At 45.0% G+C, this 13,114-nt stretch overlaps 1 protein-coding gene across 2 annotated transcripts in view; it reads left to right on the forward strand.

The window, feature by feature from the left end:
- Positions 1-13,114, forward strand: part of HTT (huntingtin) — a 454,111-nt gene that overhangs the window by 372,915 nt on the left and 68,082 nt on the right. The gene's annotated exons all lie outside the window — the stretch shown is intronic.

Genomic DNA, 13,114 nt, shown 5'->3' on the forward strand with positions numbered 1-13,114 from the left:
GAACGACTGGCTACGAAGGTGGTGCCGATGTGAGAGTTCTGGATTCTGGGACCACGGGCTACGCTACTTGGAACATGGACTGCTGGCAAGGGATGGGTTGCACCTCACAAGGGCTGGAAAGAATGTGTTCAGCAACAGCGTGAAGAGCTTGATCAGCAGAGCTACGAAGAAATCATTTCAGACTTTGAAGCTCTGGGAAGGAAACTGAATAACTTTGGGGCCCAGGTAGTTTTCTCATCCATCCTCCCGGTTCTTGGAAGAGGATTAGAAAGGAAAAGAAAAATACTCCGGATGAACGACTGGCTTCGAAGGTGGTGCCGTCATGAGAGTTTTGGATTCTGGGACCACGGGCTACGCTACTTGGAACATGGACTGGTGGCAAGGGATGAGTTGCACCTCACAAGGGCTGGAAAGAATGAGTTCGGCCACAGCATGAAGAACTTGACCAGGAGGGTTTTAAACTGAATCTTACGGGGGCGGGAGATGTAAATTTCGAGGCAACAATGGATGAACTTGTTCAAAAAGAACAGAAGAAATAGAAAGGGAGGTGGAGTTGCACTATATGTTAAAAATACCTATCCCTGCACAGAAATACAGGCAGAGGAGACTGGGAGTCCCGTCGAGAGCGTCTGGATTAAAATAAATGGGGCTAGGAATAAAAAGAATATGATAATCGGAGTTTACTACCGACCACCCAATCAAGGAGAAGACGAGGACGAAACTTTTGAGAAACAAATTGCCAGACTTTCAAGGAAGGGTGATGTAGTAGTGATGGGGGACTTCAATTACCCTGATATCTGTTGGGAGACCATTACTGCCAAAAGCGGCCCTTCCAAGAAATTCCTGACATGTATGGGTGATAACTTTCTCCTACAGAAAGTGGTGGAAGGAACTAGAGGATCGGCAATCCTTGACTTGTTATTGACCAATAGGGATGACTTAGTGGATAAAGTGGCAGTTACTTGAACTCTGGGGGAGAGTGACCACATCATTCTTGAATTCTTGAGTGTAGGCATACACGTACTCTGGATTTTAGGAAAGCTGATTTTAATAAACTCAGAACTATAATAAGTAAGGTCCCGTGGCAAGGGAGCCTAATGAGAAAAGGAGTGCAGGATGGGTGGGAGTATTTAAAAAATGAAATTTTAAAGGCACAGTTACAAACAATTCCAACAAGGAGAAAAGATAGAAGACAACAGAGGAAACCAATGTGGCTCCACAAAAAGCTTAGAGATGACCTGAAAACAAAAAGGGATACATATAGGAAGTGGAAGGAAGGCCAGACTACAAAAGAAGAGTACAGACAAGTGGCGCAGAAATGCCGAAATGGCGTCAGGAAGGCTAAAGCTCAGAATGAGCTGAGATTAGCGAGGGATGCTAAAAGCAATAAAAAGGCTTTCTTCAGATATGTGAGTAGTAAAAGACAGAGGAAAGAAATAGTGGTTCAACTGCTTAATGAGGATGGCAAATTGATAACAGACGACAAAGAAAAGGCTGAAGTGCTCAATTCCTACTTTGCCTCAGTCTTCTCCCAAAAGCGGGTCTATGACCCCCCTGGAAAAAGTGAAGCAGAAGTTGAGGGGGTAGGATTGCAGTTTGAGATTGATAAAGAAATGGTCAAAGAACACCTAATTTCCTTGAATGAGTTCAAATCTCCAGGGCCCGATGAACTGCATCCTAGAGTAATGAAGGAGCTAGCAGAAGAACTCTCAGAACCTTTGTCTATTATCTTTGCAAAATCATGGAAGACGGGTGAGGTGCCGGACGACTGGAGGAGGGCTAACGTCCCTATCTTCAAAAAGGGCAAAAAGGAGGAACCTGGGAACTACAGACCAGTCAGTCTGACATCCATCCCTGGGAAAATTCTGGAGCTGATTATAAAGAAGTCAATCTGTAAACACCTTGAAATCAATGCAGTGATTACTAGAAGCCAACATGGATTTGTCAGGAACAAATCCTGTCAGACTAATTTGATCTCATTTTTTGATAGGATAACCTCCCTTGTGGACTGTGGGAATGCTGTGGACGTCATATATCTTGACTTCAGCAAAGCTTTTGACAAAGTACCACATGACATTCTGATTAATAAACTAGCTAAAAGTGGGCTAGATGGAACAACTATTAGGTGGATCCACAGTTGGCTACAGAATCGGACTCAAAGAGTACTTATCAATGGAACCTTCTCAAACTGGGGAGAGGCAACGAGTGGGGTGCCGCAGGGCTCAGTCCTGGGCCCAGTGCTCTTCAACATTTTTATTAATGATTTGGACGAGGAGGTGCAGGAAACGCTGATCAAATTTGCAGATGACACAAAATTGGGTGGGATAGCTAATACCCTGGAAGACAGAAACAAACTTCAAAGTGATCTTGATAGGCTGGAGTGCTGGGCTGAAAACAACAGGATGAAATTTAATAGGGATAAATGCCAAGTTCTACATTTAAGAAATAGAAACCAAAGGCACAGTTACAAGATGGGGGATACTTGGCTCAGCAATACTACAAATGAGAAAGATCTTGGAATTGTTGTAGATTGCAAGCTGAATATGAGCCAACAGTGCGATATGGCTGCAAGAAAGGCAAATGCTATTTTAGGCTGCATTAATAGAAGTATAGCTTCCAAATCACATGAGGTACTGGTTCCTCTCTATTCGGCCCTGGTTAGGCCTCATCTAGAGTATTGCGTCCAGTTCTGGGTTCCACAATTCAAGAAGGACGCACACAAGCTGGAGCGTGTTCAGAGGAGGGCAACCAGGATGATCAGGAGTCTGGAAACAAAGCCCTATAAAGAGAGACTGAAAGAACTTGGCATGTTTAGCCTGGAGAAGAGAAGATTGAGGGGAGACATGATAGCACTCTTCAAATACTTAAAAGGTCGTTACACAGAGGAGGGCCAGGATCTCTTCTCGATCCTCCCAGAGTGCAGGACACGGAATAACGGGCTCAAGTTACAGGAAGCCAGATTCCAGCTGGACATCAGGAAAAACTTCCTGACTGTTAGAGCAGTACGACAATGGAATCAGTTACCTAGGGAGGTTGTGGGCTCTCCCACACTAGAGGCCTTCAAGAGGCATTTGGACAAGCATCTGTCAGGGATGCTTTAGGGTGAATTCCTGCATTGAGCAGGGGTTGGACTCGATGGCCTTGAAGGCCCCTTCCAACTCTGCTATTCTGCTATGATTGTATGATTCTAAGAATCTGTATTCTATGTTGTTCCTCATGACTGTATGCAAAGTGAAAAGCTTGATGTTGTCTTTGATGTTTACCTGGAAAATTCTATCAAAGATACCAAAAGATTCAAATGAACCACAAATGCTAATTTGCAGTTGAAGAATATTGTACCTGCTCGCAAAATTCAGCAGTTAAGACGATATCTGTGTAGATTATCTAACAAGTCTGAGCCCGTCAAGTTCTTAGTGCAACTTGTACTTAGTGCCTAAGTATATGAAGAGGTTAGAAGGCAAACACTTCATGTAACAAGTGAGGAAGCCTGTTTCAAAAATTACCAAAAACTGTTGGGAAGAGGCCCGTGAGTTGAGGTCTACACAAGAAGAAACTGACACTAGAACGCTGCTGGATGGCTCTCATGCAGCAAAAGCAGGGACAGAATCTATTGTCATTTCAGAAGATACTATGCATTGGCTTTGCAAAATACCATGCCTAATGTTTGTGAAATGTGGGATGAAAAGTTGTACAAGATTTATTGATATAAGCAGGCTGAATTGCACAATGTAGTACTAGTTTGTCTGGAGGATGTCATGATGTTCTTGTATGGTTTGTGGTTGTTTTATGCCAATAAAGGTACATTCATCGATTGATTGATTGATTGATTGATTGATTGATATAAGCAAACTCAGATGTTCAATTGGACAAGATGTGTCTGATGCTCTAATTGGACTATATGCTTTCACTGGCTGTGACCCTGCTCAGCCAACATGCTGAGCCATGGTGGTTAAATATTTTGAGCTAAACTTTATGGCTTAGCATGCCATGTGAACATAACCATGGTTTAAACACACTCACTAATAATTTGCTGCAAAAGGATTAGTGGCCTAACCATGGGACATCTCTACAGAGATGTTTGAACCCTTACAATAATTCACCTGTCAAATGTATGTTCTAACTATGTTAGAACACGCTATGACATTTTTGTGCCAAGCAAAGAGAAGTGGAATCCAGTCATCTTCCACCATGCAATGACTGCCGATTCATTAATTTGGAGATGCAGTTTAAAAAACCAGCCACATGTACCTAGCCCAAAGGATTATGGATGGACAACAGATAAAGATGGCAATTTTGTCACTGACTGGATGCACCAATTGCTGTTTTGGAGATGATGTCATGCAGGTGTGTGCATTCCTGTCAACTACCAAACTCCTCATGCCTATCCAGTGGACTTGCTGGCACTTCTGTGTACAAACTACAGACAAGTAGCAACCAGAAAAAAATAGATGTAGACTTTGCAGTTGAACCTGAGAACTTGAGGACTCAGAAGGTGATAGCACTGGTGATGAACGTTAAAATTACATTACATAGAAGATTAAATGTTAGCAGTTGTGAAACAATAATATTGTGACATTTGTAAATAAAAACATGCATATTGAACCATTGCTGAACTCAGAAAACTACTAGATGTTTCCTTGCAATAATACGAAGTTCTTTTTCGTGGTCTCTATGCATCATACCTATGGGTTCTGCGCCTGCGCAGGGCTCGTATCGGATACTTCTAAAGCTAAAGGAAAAGTTTTTGGGCGGGAATCTAGTCCCCTCCTACTGCGCAAGCGCTAGCCATTCCCGCCCAAACCTCAGTTTTTCTTCGACCGCCGATGTGGCAACTCGTACTTAGGAACTTCTCTAGCGAAATAGTCCTCGGAAAATTGGAAAGTTGTTATTTTATTTTCTTGTGTTAGTTTGTTTTGTTCCTTCGTTAAAATAAGAGAGAAAAGAAGAGGTAGGATAGCGTCTTACCAAAGACGCGCATGGCCCTCAAGGCCCCATTTAGAAAGTGTGTGAAGTGCAGAGCAAAACTTCCACCAACCGATGGGCATTCCCTATGTCTAATCTGCCTCGGTGAAGGACATAAAACGGAGTCTTGCCATCATTGTATGGCATTCACCAAACAGATGCACAGACATAGGGCGGATCGCCTTAGATCGGCCCTCTGGGAAAAGGCTCTCCAAGCGGCTGACGCGCCCAAATCATCGGCCTCGCCTACTGCTACAATGGCAACGCATGCGGCAAAGGGGAAAACTATTACCCATGCAAGCACTTCCAGCCAAGATGAAGCCCTTTTTCCCATTCAAGAAGTCTGCATTGGAGACTCGCCCCCTAAGGAAACAGGGGAGCTTGAGCCCATGACGGGCCCGGTTACACAGCCAAAACAATCTCAAAAAAGGCCAGGACAAGTAAGGAGGATGAGAAAAGAAAGAAAAAGAAGAAAAAAACACCAACGTCTGTTATACAGGCAACCGCAATGGCAGTTTTGCCGCCGAAGTCCCCGGTACCGAGAAAATCCCCATCGGTACTGAGGGCACCCTCAAGACTCCTTGAGTCGATATCCGAGGGGGAAATAAGAGATTCTACCCCATCTAGAGCGGGATCACAACAAGTAGCACTGCAGCACTTTACGAGACCGCGCTCACATCATTCTCAGAGACCTGAGCAAGAGGAAACATCCCCAAATCCATCCAGAGCCTCGGGACCGAGGGAGCACCATGCCGTGGATGGAAGTGCAGAACAAATGGATCCTAACGCCTATTTCCACTCTCCTCATACAGAGTGGGACAGAGCACATAGCTGGAACAACCCCCCACGACATCACTATGGATGGGGCGATTGGGATTATGCTGCTCATTATGATTACCAAAGAGAATATCCATATCGATATCCTCCACCACCAGACTATTTTCGCCCACCACCTCCCCCACCGGTGTCGAGAAGTCTTCCTCCACCGGCAACGAGAGTTTTTGCAGCCTCGGGACCGAGTGCACTATCCACACCACCGTCACCAAAAAGATCGAACGTCAATGATCAACAACTCTCGGTACAGGGTGACCTCTCTATGCAGAGAGAACTGACGCAAACGCAGCTTAACCGTGCGTCTCGATCACCATCACCAGATGAAGATTACCAATCTGACTCACCTTCGGTATCGTCCGTAGCACCGTCAACTCCATCCCCAGATGCAGCGGTAGGGAGCCAAGAACCACCGCCTCCGTCGGACCATATGGGAAGATTTTCTGAACATATGCTGCGAATGGCACAATCCCTAGGACTTGAGACCCAACAACCTGTGGAAAAAGCAAAAGACCTGGTCTATGATGTATTCACCTCAGACGCTAACGCACCAGTGGCAATTCCCTTCCTCCCCATGATCTTAGAGACCGCACAGCAATCGTGGAAAACACCATCATCAACAGCACCGTCATCTAAACGACTGGAATCGATGTATAGAATCCAAGAGAAAGATGCGCAATTCCTATTGCAGCACCCCAAACCGAATTCGATTATAGTAGAATCGGCACAGGGAAAATCTCAAAGAATCCACTCAGCACCAGTGGACAAAGAGGGGAGAAGGCTAGACCTCCTTGCTAGAAGGGTATATTCCTCGACATCTTTGGGCCTGAGAGTGACAAACTACCAAGCGACGATGGCGCGGTATCAACTGTTTTTGTGGGAGAAAATAGGCTCCCTGTGTGACTACCTCCCTGAAGACAAAAGAGAGTTAGCGAGGGTTTTTCAGGCAGAGGCGACTGCAATTGCAAGGCAAGAACTTACCTCAGCAAGACACCAGGCTGATTGCCATTCTAAGGCAATGATGGGTGCAATAGCCATAAGAAGACACTTTTGGCTGCGATCTGCAGGCCTTAGCCAAAAAACAAGAACAAGAATACAGGACCTCCCCTTCGATGGGGAAGGTTTGTTTAACTCCAAAACAGACGAAGCTATGGACACCATACATAAGGCTAGAACCACAGCAAAGAAGATGGGTTTCGCCACTCAACAACAGCAACAGATTCAACCCTACAGGCCGAGACGATGGAATAGAAGTTATTACCCGCAACAAACAAGGTTCCAGACTGATCGCCAGCCTAGACAGCAACAACAGATGCAGAGGAAGCGGCAATATCCCTTTCCACCGAGATATCAACAGACACGCCGACAGGCGGAATACGGAAAAAAGCAGCGCCTTTGACTACCCAGCCAACTCATACGCACACACCCCACTCTTCAACAACAGACTACAGCCCTTTCTTCACAAGTGGGAAAAGATAACCACAGACGCATGGGTCCTCAATATAGTACGATATGGGTACAGAATAGAATTCAAAACCCTCCCTCCTTTTTCGGGAATCAAAGTAACGGCCCCATCGAAACCACTTCTGGAAGAAGTAGAATCCCTTCTGCTCAAAGGAGCCATTCAGAAGGTTTCACCCTCGAACCTAAACAAGGGATTCTACTCCCGATACTTTGCCGTCCCCAAAAAGGATGGGGGGATTCGACCCATTTTGGACTTGAGGGGGCTCAACCGGTACATCATCACCACGGTTCAGGATGACCACCATAGCGTCCATCCTTCAACTACTAGACTGAAACGACTGGTTCGTCGTAATCGACCTAAAGGACGCTTATTTCCACGTGTCAATAGCCCAATCCAGCCAAAAATTTCTAAGATTCATGATCGGGGACCGACCATTCCAATTTACAGTCCTCCCATTTGGTCTTACTACAACCCCGGGGGTATTCACTAAATGCATGTCAGTAGTGTGTGCCCACCTAAGGAAACAAGGCGTTCGCATTTTTCCTTACATAGACGACTGGCTCTTGGTATCCCACTCGTACACCAACCTTCAAGAAGTCGTCGTGATCACCCTGCAACTGTTACAAGACTTAGGCCTGTGCGTAAACCTACAGAAATCCAAGCTTCAACCAAGCCAGAGAATGGAATTCATAGGGGTAACCCTATACTCCAGGCAAGCAAGAGCCTTTCTCCCCGCAAACAGAGCGCAGACGCTTGCCGACCTAGCAAAGCGAATCAGCACTCTCGGTACCGTACGGGCGCACTCCATCCAAAAGCTCCTCGGCCTTATGGTGGCTACCACGGCAGTGATCCAGCTTGCCCGTCTGCACATGAAAGTTTTACAAAGTTGGTTCCTGAGGTCCTTCGATCTCAGGAAAGACGCCAAAAGGACATTTCTAAGACTACCATGCTGGGTAACTCTCTCTCTAAAATGGTGGTTCAATATAAAAAATCTCGAGACCGGTGTTCCTTTCGTTCACCCCACGCCATCAAAGTTAGTGACGACAGATGCATCTCTAACAGGCTGGGGGGCACACTGTGGCCAACTTACTGTGCAGGGCACATGGACAAGACAGCAATCAGTTCAGCACATCAACGTGCTGGAACTAACAGCAGCCCATAAGGCTTTGAAAGCCTTTGCCCCAACGATTCAGGGACACCATGTCCAGCTAGCCACGGACAACGCCACTGCTGTATATTATATAAACAAGCAAGGAGGGACGAGGTCCGGACCGTTACTTCGGCTAGCAATGCAAATATGGTATTGGTGCGTTCACCACTGAGTATGGTTAACAGCGATCCACGTCGCAGGCAATCTGAACACGCTTGCAGATGCCTTAAGCAGATCTTCCAGAACTTCCCACGAGTGGCAGCTGAACCCCGGAGTGAGGAAAACCATCTTTTGCCAGTGGGGACACCCATCTATTGACCTGTTCGCGACGGAACACAATACCGCATGCAAGAGGTTTTGCAGCAGGGCAGGGACACCCTTAGGAGATGCCTTCGCGAGAACTTGGAACGGGGAACTACATTACATTTTCCCACCAATTCCACTTCTAACCAAGGTGGTGTCGAAGGCGAAAATAGACAGAACCAACTACATTATCATTGCCCCGTGGTGGCCACGGCAGCCGTGGTTTGCTCACCAACTTCGGTTGTCAAGAAGGCAATACAAACGTCTCCGCTCCGTACCGACGCTTCTGTCCAGGCAGAATGGCAAAATGAACCACCCCGATGTCAACAGGCTACACCTCACAGCATGGAGGGTAGTACAGTAGCGTCGACATCACAGCAGGACGATCTAAGCACGGGAGTAAAAAACATTATTCTAGAAGCAAGGAGACAGTCCACAAGACAGACATACAGGTATAAGTGGAATAAACTCATGAATTACGCCAAATTGCGTAAATTTCAACCAAGTGAGGCAAAACTTGGGATGATACTAGACTACCTCCTCAGCTTACACCAGCAGGGTTTAGGTCACTCATCTATTAAAGTTCACCTTGCTGCGATATCGGCTCACCTACACCATGAGAACGGGAGACCCATTTTTTCCCATCCCTTGATACAAAAGTTTCTGAAGGGCCTCAGGAACATATCACCAGCAATATGTCCACTGGTCCCTCCCTGGAGCCTTTCAGTAGTTCTCCATGCATTAACAAAAAAGCCGTTTGAACCGCTGGCCACAGTGCAGCTGATGTTTCTGTCCTTAAAAGTAGCCTTCCTGGCAGCGATAACTTCGGCGAGGAGATCCAGCAAGATACAGGCTTTACGAGTGGACTCACCTTACACTATATTCCACAAAGACAAGGTGGTCTTGCGCCCGGACATAACCTTCCGACCTAAGGTTCTCTCAGACTTCCACGTAACGCAGGAAATAGTTCTTCTAGCCTTCTTTTCAGTACCGAGTACGGCACTCGAGTCAACCTTACACACCTTGGATGTTAGGAGAGCCCTCTCCTTTTACAAAGACAGGACACAACATTTTAGAAAGACTCAAACTTTATTTGTTTGCTATGGAAAACCCAACAAGGGCAAAGCAGTCTCAACACAGAGGTTGTCTCGTTGGATTGCACAAACAGTGGAGCTAGCGTATTCCATAGCAGGACTGCCGCTTGCAAAACCTGTCAAAGCCCACTCTACAAGAGCAACGGCTACGTCGGTAGCTTTTAGCAGAGGGGTCGCCATGCAGGACATTTGCAGGGCAGCGACTTGGGCTACCCCCTCCATGTTTGTCCGGCATTACAGACTCGATGCTCGAGCAAGGACCGACTGCTCTTTTGGAAGGACAGTCCTCTCAGAAGTGCTAGGATAAAGAGACACTTCTCCTCCTCCAGGTATGTGAGCTTGTTATTCGCCCATAGGTGTGATGCATAGAGACCACGAAGAAGAAAGTCAGGTTGCTTACCTGTAACTGAAGTTCTTCGAGTGGTCATCTATGCATTCACACAACCCACCCTCCTATCCCCGCTACAGTGTCTGTGTGGGTACCTAAAAAAATAATTAAAAAAATTCATTTATGGAGGCCACATGTCGGTCTCCGGTTTTATAATTTAACTGAGGTACCCACCTTGGGCGGGAATGGCTAGCGCTTGCGCAGTAGGAGGGGACTAGACTCCCGCCCAAAAACATTTCCTTTAGCTTTAGAAGTATCCGATACGAGCCCTGCGCAGGCGCAGAGCCCATAGGTATGAATGCTTAGATGACCACTCGAAGAACTTCAGTTACAGGTAAGCAACCTGACTTTACCTGTTATCTATACATTGCTTAAAATTACATGAAACGTGGATATGCTCATATGTGTAACTATGAGATATCAAAATTAATGCACTAAAGCTATGGCTTGTTAGAATGATAATAGAATATCCTACAATTATCTAATACCCTTTAGGTGCATATCTAGTTTGGGTAAAGTGTCATTTGCAATAAACTGTATAAAAATGAGGGGAAATTTAACTTTTTTCTTGATATCTGGCTTGTACCACAAAGATGGTAACAGATAAAGGCATTGTTAGAATTAGCTATTTGTAAGAGAATTCATTAGCTTTCCAATACAGTTTTAAAATTTTAAATCGAACACATGGTTGACACATTTCAGCTTAAATTAGAAAAGCTAGAAAAAGATGACTATAGCCATCTTGATGACTTCATAAAAAGCTTAAGCACCAGTCAGAATGGGCTATCACATAAAAATAAAATCCAGAGACATACACCTTCCAAAAAAAACATTATGGAGTTTTTCCCCCTTACTTGACAACAATTTTTGGTCTGGCCCATGGCACTTCCAATATCAGACAGTATGTGCATGTACCCCAGTTCCTGGGGAACATGGTCAGGAGGGTGCTGTCGCACTTATGTCCTGCTTGCTTGTTTTCTGTGGGTTGCCTACTGTGTCTCATCTGACCCAGCGTAGCTGTTCTTGTGCTCTTAACCCGATCCAGGGGAAGTTGCTATCCCCAAGCTAAGTCATGCCCTCCAAGTGTCTCAAGAACAGAAATTCATGATAAGAATTTCCTTTATAGCCTTATGTAGTAAAAAGGAAGTTGCATCTATGCATCATTTTGTTCTCAAAGCTTTTGCTTAATTTTGAAATGTCAAAATTAGTCTATCTAAGCAAATCTAACCTGTGCTTGTTAGTAGCTTAATTAGGGTGACCATATTTTGGAAACCAAAAAGGAGGACAACATTGCCGCCCCTAGGGGTGGGCTCACCAACATGCCCAGCCCCCAAAGGGGTGTGCCCACCCAAACATGGCCTTGGTCACAGGTCTGATTTCACAGCACACAATTAAAACAAACCTGTTCTACGTAATATCTTAAAGTTAAAATCACTGGAATAAAGAACAAGTGAGACATTCAATGTATCTGAAATTAACTTCACTCATTCCTACTTCTGTAGCTTTTGCTGTACTTCGAAGCTTTCGCTATATTCTGTGTGATACAGTATCCCCTTCCCTCAAATATATTTTCTGACTGCAAATCCTTCACTGGATGATCATAGTCTCACCTTTCCTAACATTTAACACTCTTTCCCCATCACCTTTCTCATATCCATACTCACAGATTCAGCATACTGCTACCACTGAACAAATGAAGCAGTTGGCAAGTACAGAAAAAATTAGTACAAGAAACGAACAAGCATTCAGAAAGAGTATAAACTACTATTAGCCTGCAAACATGAGCCATGGAATAAAATGGACTAAAGGCTAGCACCTCTTAATTTGTTTCAACTTCAACCAGACATAACAGTAAAAAAACAACCAAGAAAAACACACCTACCTCATTGACATAGCAATACCTCATGACAAAAATGTTGCAAAAAAGGAAGAGGAAAAGAGAGAAAAATATACACCACTGGCTATGGAAGTTAAAGAACTATGGCAACAGGAAAAAGTTACCATTATTCCATTAGTCACATCAGTCACTAGCATAACATCATTTTATTTTTTAAAGAAAACCTTCAGAAATTAGGCCTACCAAAATACATGCATCCCAACATCCAGAAAGCAGTCATATTTAAAACATGTTAAATAGTCAGGGAATTTCTGAATCAGTAAAAGACACCATGACTTGGCAAAGCCCATCATGTTAATCTAAAAAATCCACCACGAGCAAGAAAAGAGAGATGATGATGGCAATCCTGTTAAATTTTTTAAAAGATATTTAAGAAATTATCAGCAATTTTTACAAGATATACATCATGCCAATTATATCAAACAAATTAGATAGGAAGGACTATGGGTCAAAATGCATTATTTAATAAGAATATCACCTCCAAATTATCCCCCAAACATGCAGAAAACTACAGCCCTCCCCCACCACACACACACTGCAAACATGCACATGCATAGTCAAACAACCAGGCATCCCATTCAGGCATCATCACATCAATACACACACTGCCAACACACACACACGCAAATCCATTCACTCAAACAACCAGGCACCCTATTCACCCATACACTTTCTCTCTCTCTCTGTCTCTCTCTCACACACACACCCTTCTACTTGCTTCTTCTTCCTCTTCTTCTTACTCAGCGCTGGGGGTGCTGGAGGACACGTTCCCCGAAGTACAGGAGTGCGGCCCTCAGCCCATCGCCTCGCGTCAATCCCGAGCTCTCCTTGGTCGCTGCTGTGACATCACTGCAGCGACCAAGGAGAATCCCGGATGGAAGCGTGGACGGGCCTTAAACCGCAAATTTCTGAGATGTGTAGTTTAAGGCCTGCCCACGCTTCCATCTGGGGCTCTCCTTGGTCGCTGCAGTGATGTCACTACAGCGAACAAGGAGAGCCCCGGATGGAAGCGTGGGCCCCCCAT

Source organism: Elgaria multicarinata, chromosome 10 (genome assembly GCF_023053635.1).
Source record: "Elgaria multicarinata webbii isolate HBS135686 ecotype San Diego chromosome 10, rElgMul1.1.pri, whole genome shotgun sequence".
NCBI classification, from domain to species: Eukaryota; Metazoa; Chordata; class Lepidosauria; order Squamata; family Anguidae; genus Elgaria; species Elgaria multicarinata.